Consider the following 8,093-nt stretch of genomic DNA (forward strand, 5'->3'; position numbering starts at 1 on the left):
AAAGGTTTAACTTCAATAGCTAACAAATGCATCGTTAGAAAAGAAAGATTGAAGATTTTCTGGAGGTTTCAAATTGCCTTTTTCTTCGTAAAGGTTCCTTGACCATGCTCTAATGTCAAGAAAAACCTACAAGTAAAGAAGGCTGCTTTCATTTCTAGCCAATCCAAAGCATAGAAATCTCGCATTGATTTACGTAGGTGTAGCGCTGGGAGATGAAGGGCCTTCCATGGGCTCATCCTTTGGTCTTTTCCTTTTCGCCCCTGTCTTCTCTGCAGCAAAGTCCTCATCCTCCAGCTCCTCTTTTACCACCACACTAAACCGCAAAAAGAAGCAAGGACAATAAATGCCCCTATCCTGAAATGGAGTATCATGTCACTTGTCACCCTAGTTTTGGCTTTATTTTAATCAGAAGTCATCAGCACAATTCCTTGGGTTTCTAGTTGTTATAAAAATAGAACAGTTAGATAATCAGCTGCAGCTCCAAATAGATCTTTTAGTAAAATAAAATACACTCCTCTTGCCCATTTACAGAGGTTAATAATGTTTTTTCATTTTACTTTCATTTTCTTAAAGCCTCCACTTGACGACCCCGTTTGGACCCCATTTTCTTCCTCACTGACCTCGGACAAAACCACTGATAAGATCTTATTCATTTTCCTTTTTTTTTTTTCTAGACACAGAAAATTTGAGTTGAGCTGTTGGTTTCAAATTATGCCCTGCTTAACAAGCTAATAATGAGGTAGAGTAAAAGCCTAATGGCTATTTTTCCCCGCTGTTTGCCACACCGCTGGCTAACCATAGAGTTAGGATAAAATTACCCCTCCATGCAGAATGGAAAAAAAAAATCCTAACGCATACAATGATGACTCGCTGACCACAAGAAATCACACATAATTATGGTGATTAAATAACATTACTGAAACAGTGTGATGATAATGGCATAATTACAGCAATTAGAAATAAAAAATAATTACACGACTGCAAGCTTGAATTTCCCTGCAGAGTGAGGAAATGGTGAGGAAGGGAAATGGACCAAATTAAGAAATCAACAAATTAGAGTCAGTACTGCTAATAAATCACATTGCTCTCACACAGCGTTTGGTTGGAGGGAAATGGGGAAAACTTGATGCGCTGTAGAGCATAATTTGCATCGAACGGGGTTATCGAATCTTCATTAGAAGCTACTGTGGTAGCGGCTACCTGGTGTACATATTGTATGAGCCTAATGCAATCTCTCTGCACATCTGTGACCCCTAATGATGACTTTTGCTTGAGTGTAACATCCTCTGGTCTCTGAATCCATCTAGTCTTTCTTAGCAATGCTGAGTTGGATGCCAGATATACAGTATGTGCTTGAGTTATCAATTCAGATATTAAAGAAAGATGGAGAAGTATACTGCAAAAATTGCCCATCTTATCTAGTCGAGTCTAAGAGTTCTATTTTTCTTCAAACAAGCTACAACAAAAAATACTCTTCAATTCAATACAGTTTCAATGCAAAGGAGTTTCTTCAGTATCTTGAAATGAGGCAGAACACTCTTCTAATCACTTGACAACGTCACTTTTTGCAGTATAGACCTTCCATTTGTTTATAGGTTAGTGGAAAACTAAATGAGGGAGTATCAGGTGAGGGAGGGCAGGGACCTTCATTTTATTTATTTATTTCCTGACCTTTGCGTTCATCCAACAAGCATAAATAAGATCAACATTTTAGAACATCAATTTTTTTATTTTAAAAACATCCAGATTTTTCCATGAATACATTCCGTGAACACACCTACTAACAGGAAGGACGTGTATAGCTCGAAAAGTGCATGATGATGTGGTCAGGGGCTTGCACCCCAACCACACTTACACTCCACCTAGGTCCACCCATACTAAAATTGTTTACTCTGAATGTACTGTATGAGATGCTCCAGTGAGGCACATCTTGCTGACAAAAGCAATAATCTCTGATTACTATCTTTGTTGGTGTAAGAAAATGGTTTTCTATGCCTATAAATCTACTCATCTACATCAATGTTTCTTTTCCGACCATGTACAGGAGCCATACTCTCTGAATGAGTTCCAAAAGGTTTTCTTTGCACAGGGCTTTTTGAGGGAGTGAGTCCACATTCAATCCTATAGAGAAACCGTAATTTTCTTCCCGTTTAACATTGATGTTCTAAAGCTTTGTAGGAGGTAAACATCCACTTACGAACTGAAGCTCTTTTTTTCTTCTCTATGAATTACAGGGATTGGAGAAACTTTTTTTTTTTTTTTTTTAACATTCTCCCTGTTCTCTTCCACTTTACTTTGTGAATCTCAGTGTGCAGCAGCCAAACCGTTCTGTTCAGCTGCTCAAAGGAAAGAGGAAAAAAAGAGGGCATGTGAAGAGGTGGGCATATTTTTTGGCATACTGCACCGCTGAGCAAAACCCATAGAAAGCTATACAAAGGAGGGTGGTTCACTGCGTCCATTGACATTTACGGTCTGTGGTTCTAATAGCCTTATGTTTCTTCCCAAACTCTGCTGCGTGGTCTTAAATTGGCTTCAACTTCCCTCCCTGCATGAAACCCACTCAACTAGCTCAGTTACCACCTGAGCCTTTCTGCAAGGAAAAACCCTAAAGGGAAACATTAAAAACAGGATTTTATAAAAATAGTTTTTCCAATTGACATCTCCTTTGAAATGTCATTCGTACTATTGGGCTTGGCTAAATCCACGTCTGGGAAACAATCCATTAACGACACCATAGAAATGCTGCTGTGAGATAGATTCAACGCAGCATGTCTTTGGCCAAAGCCTGCTGTCCCAACAGCACCCTGCTGCGCATCCAACTACTCAAAACGTGCATTCTCATTTATCGCCTTCCTGACAAGCCACATATTTGTCTTCAATGCGGTGCAAAATTAATTTTCTGTGAGACAGCTTAACATTCTGAGAGAAATGGGAATGGCTTCTGTCCAGGCCCCTCGGACATCAAATCGGAAGAATTAATTTCCATCACCTCAGCAGGGAGGAGGAGAGAAAAAAAAAAGAGAAATAAGATTTCATTTGAATCATTAATGGATTAGAACTAATTTCCAATGGCAGCAGCAAGGTGCTGATGGGACAGTTTTTAATTTATATCGAACCTTTCAGCGGTTAGCGGAGAGATGCTATGTGATGATTGACTGACACAATCACTCCATGGTATCTTGTCAGCTCATTATCAAAGCCTTTAATCAGATGCTGTCAGCTGGCATTAGGCCTTCATCCCTACCTGACGCTGTTGGCAGACTCCTGGGTCTCTGTCTTAGGCGCCTTGACCTGACGTGAAAGGAAGGCAGTGGGGGAAATACATTACAGCTCAGCACACAACTGCACAACATCTAGTAAAACATAGATGCAAGGACATGCACAATGACGATTTATGCATGTATGGAGACTGTGTTCGCACTTGCACATAAATAAACAAAAATACATGCATGTGGCATCCTCCAGGGCTGTTGATGAGTATATTTACATGCATACTAATAATCCCACCTTAATCTGATTAAGGCAATACTTATTGAAATTGTTATGTCCTTTACCTGGTTGTCTTAATTGGAGTAAGGTCATAATCAGAGTAAATATAATACTGTTAACACAGCTCGATTTCTGCTCAATCTTTCAATTTATTGGGGCATGTAAACGCCTTAATCAGATTTATTTGTTTTTTTTTCAAACTGGGCACGTCAATGGTTGTGAGACAAAGTAACCTGGATGTTGTATTTCCAAAGCAAACAGCATGGTGCAGCGGAGTGGCAAGCAGTAGACTGATAATTAAATGAATCGACATAAACCAAGTTCTGTCAGCACAACTCACGTATTGATATTAATACATTTATTATGGTTATGATATAATAGGTTTGGTTTTGGCGGAATAGATCTGCTTTTATAGCTTGCTGCTGCACATGCATAAGCTTAGACTGGGAGAACATGACCCCCCATGTAGAACATAAAGGCAGATCTAAGCAGGTGGAGCTGGGGGGGGGGGGGGGGGGGGGGAGTTAACAAGAACATGGCAGCTCAACGTAGCAGGAGTAGCAGTCTGGAAGACAGCTGACTCGGTGAGTATTTGTCATTTAAAAGGTTTAACATTAGGGAATGTGAATGATGATTGGTTCACTTGAAAAAGCGTGCACTGTAGACCAATCAGCTGAAGCCAGGTAGAGTTTCCTGACTGAACTTGCATTGCTCATTTATTAGAGAAATCGTGTTACTTCAAACTATGTAAACATTGTAATGGAAATATTGGCTTAAGCCGATTGCTCCCAGTAATCTGAGAATTGGTGGGCATGTAAACGTACTCAGTGAAGGTTGTTGGATCAAATAGCATGGGGATTACCCACTGCGACAAAGGCTGTTGCACATAGCTGTGAGACAGTGTGGGCTGGGGTCAGTGGGTAACTGAGGCTCGAATGTTCACCCATTTGGTACGCTTATTCCAGACAGGACAAAATTTATGGATGTGCTCACATGACCATCACAAGCCCTCTCCTGGTGACACTTATCCTATGTCACCCAGAGAGGGCGACTGACACTGAATTTTCATCACAATGTACTAAATTGGGGTCAGCCTAAATGGGACATCTGGTCAGATTTTAGCCATGTCTAGCTCTGTGCAACAAAGACAGTGTGAGAGAAAGTGAGTGATTTACCCTCTTCTGGGCCTTCCCATTGTCCGTTTTCTCTGTAGATCTGCTTGGCTTTGCGCTGCTCATCGAAACAACAGGAGGTGGGAAATAGGGATGGAAATGAAACAAGATGTCACACAAGAGGAAAAGCTTGTTAGTGATGCAGTATTTAGAACCGTCTCTAAACAGGTGAGGAAATACGGTACATATATAAGAACTGCAAGTAGATTTCGCATACGTCAGCTCTGCTATCCCTTTACTGTGACTGAATGCATCTCTCGGGGTCAGTTTTGGCTGCCTTCCTAATAAGTCTAGGCTTAGAGAGAGAGCAAATAATGCTGATGTTAGATTCATGCCTCTGCCTGGTTACTATCATTCCAGTCAGACAATGCCATAAAATGCCACCAGTCAGACAGGCAGTGTCCCAGAAGATCCCCTTACAGCCTTGAACATGTCTCATTGGAGTTTGACCTTTCCACCCTTCAGGGGTACAAGAAAATTGAGCTGCAATTATTCCCACCCTAAGTCAGAATTTTTCAGAATCTTTCAGTGAGCATCCCAATCTGATATTTGATAGTAAGACAGTTAAGATAGTTGGCACTTTCATGCTTAGGCAAATTAGTTCCACCAGTCTTGTAGCTGAGGAGGGTACAGTTGATCCTTAATCAGTAATTCAGTCAGTGTGCCATGAAATAACATGAGGCTAGCTGTCACAGAGAGCTGCCTGCTCTACTGCGAGTAGCGCTTACAGGTGTCTATTCATCTCTCTGCTCTCATCAATTACACGAGCCAATGACAGATCACTCTGCATTCATTTGTCTGCTCACATATGCATGGTAATAATAAACGCATCAGATATCAAGGTAAATTAATTTATTCATATGAAGATGGAGTACCCACTGTACTCAGCGTAATGAATGCATGCACTCACTGCCACCTACCCACTCAACTACTCAGCCAGCGTAGCTTTCTCTCGAAAATACTTTTTTGTGCGTGTCCTTTGGCAGGTGCGCACACACACACACACTATAAGAGCTCTCCTCTCTCATTTGATGTATCACCGGTGCTAGTACCAGTTTTTATCTAAAGATGAATTTGTCACCACATTTGAGCATTTCAACAACATGAAAGGCAAGGTTACAAGCTGGCTGTATGCAAGAGCAGGTTTTGATGTGTGGCCTCTGTTGATATTGAACAGATGCTGAATGTTCTGCAGTCAAGTGACATGCATAGATTATTCAGGCATTGCAGTAACTCAACAATTTTGGCAGAGTCACACAGGTATTTGATGATGGCACTTGACTGATGTTGATGGAATAATGATTAAGTGCTAGCTAAATTGTGCATGTCAGCAAGTCAACCATTGTCTGTGTTTATTTCTCTCTCTCTCTCTCTCTCTCTCTCTCTCTCTCACTCACACACACACACACACACACACACACACACTCACATATACACTTCACCTCTTCTTGGTTGGATCCCCTCCGGCACCAGCTTTTTCATGATCACTCAGCCTCTTTAGTTTAGTTGCTTTGTGTTTGGCCTTCCCTTCTCCTTTGGCCTCCTTCTCTTTTCCCATCTCTCACCTGTACCTTAATAAAGCACACTGAAAATTATAGTCAGTCAAATAGTCAGCCAAACAAGTTCAGTGTTGACAATGTATAAATACTACTTTGGAAAATGTAATGCCAGGCTCGGAAACCGTCGTTGGCCTCCAATTAGCTAACCGTTAGTTAGCTAAAGTTAGCCATCGCCAGGCTGATCAATTAGCTATTATCCCTAATTCCGCATGACCAACAGAACATGACATTACACTTTTGTAACAGTTACTGCCATTCCACAATGTCACACGATATGCTCACCAGTTATGGTGTCTTGGCAAATATCGGCTTACTTTCTCATGTGAAAAAATAAGCTAGCGTTAACCACTTTTTGTTGACTTGACGAAGAGATTGAACTCTCGCCCGGACCCGAGCCTTGCTAGCTGGCTGAGTCGTGTGGCGTCTATTCCAGCTGAATTCTGATTGGCTGAGAAAGTCCCAAGAGTTGCCAGGTAAGGTGATGTGAAAATAAGGATTTGTAACGAGCATGTGTGTTTAATGTATATATGTTTAATATATATATATATATATATATATATATTTTTTTTTACGTTTGACATGGAATGAGTTTCAATGCAGTTAGAGTATGTTGGATCAACAAGAACTGAATTAGAGTTAGAAGCCGTGAATTAACAGGTGGTCCGCCGAGGGAGCACTACCTAAGGATGGATATGGTGTTCTTGATTCTCGGTATGTGGCTGTTAGTCACAGCAAGGAGACAGATTTTATTTCAGAAGAGGCTGAAGGCAGCAAGACGAAAGGCTGCTGCAAAAAACAGGAGAGTTTGGGAAATCCTACAAAGGCGACGCAAGAGGGTAAGCTAACCTGGTAGCTTACGTTAGTATGTTCGCGCAATGATGACGATTCTCTCTGACCAGTAGTCTGCAGTATTTTCACGTCACCTTTAAGTATCGCCTCAGCTCATACATCCATGGTATGCGCTGGGTGAGCAACTTTCATTGGAATGAATGGGCCGCCATCTTTGAATGCCTCATCCATAGTTTAATACATCCATGCCTCAGCTCGCTTGGAACCTCGACGGAGGTGCTACCAAAAAAAGTACCAGGTACCTGGGACTTGCCCAATGGAAAACCAAAAAAGGAGAGTAGAGTCGAGTCGAGTTGAGCCGGTATCATGCGGTGGAAAAGCGGCATAAAACAGGAGATGTCAGTAGTCAAGTTGCCTGGCAGAATTGTGAACAGTTCAACCCAAGAATGATTTTCCCTTAAAAAATAGACATGAATGTGTGTGAATAAATGTGTGCAGTAGAAATATGTTTTTACAATCCCATAAATCATCTCGCGACCACTGACTCCTGGGTCCACTGATAACCACTGGCCTAGGGCAACATTGGACTGAGGAGATCTGTTAGTGGAGGTTTATCATTATGAAGGGTGATAAGTGACAAAACTCAGAGCAGCATACATTATTGTCCGTACTCAGACATGATTTTGACGAAACTTGGAGGGATGATGCACTATGTTACAGCTTAAAAGAGTGGTGGTTGTGCTGTAATTAAATAAAAAAATTGAAAGGCCATACTACACCACCAGTCCGATTTTAATGAAACTCGGAGGGATGGTGCATTTTGTTACTGATTAGCCCAAGGGGTGCTTGCAAAATTTTGTGGGAGGTGACACATTTACTGTGCCCTCGTATGATTGTTGTTTTGTAAATGGAAAAAAAAAATGCAATACATATTTACAGCATTGTGTGTGTGTGTGTGTGTGTGTGTGTGAGCGAGAGAGAGAGAGAGAAGTAGGGAGAGGGAAAGTGAGAATGGACTGACAGTTCAGACTGTGAAAAGACTGTGTAACAGGCTACTGAATTTAATTGCTAAACAGTGGCAGCA

Source organism: Centroberyx gerrardi, chromosome 4 (assembly GCF_048128805.1).
Source record: "Centroberyx gerrardi isolate f3 chromosome 4, fCenGer3.hap1.cur.20231027, whole genome shotgun sequence".
NCBI lineage: Eukaryota > Metazoa > Chordata > Actinopteri > Beryciformes > Berycidae > Centroberyx > Centroberyx gerrardi.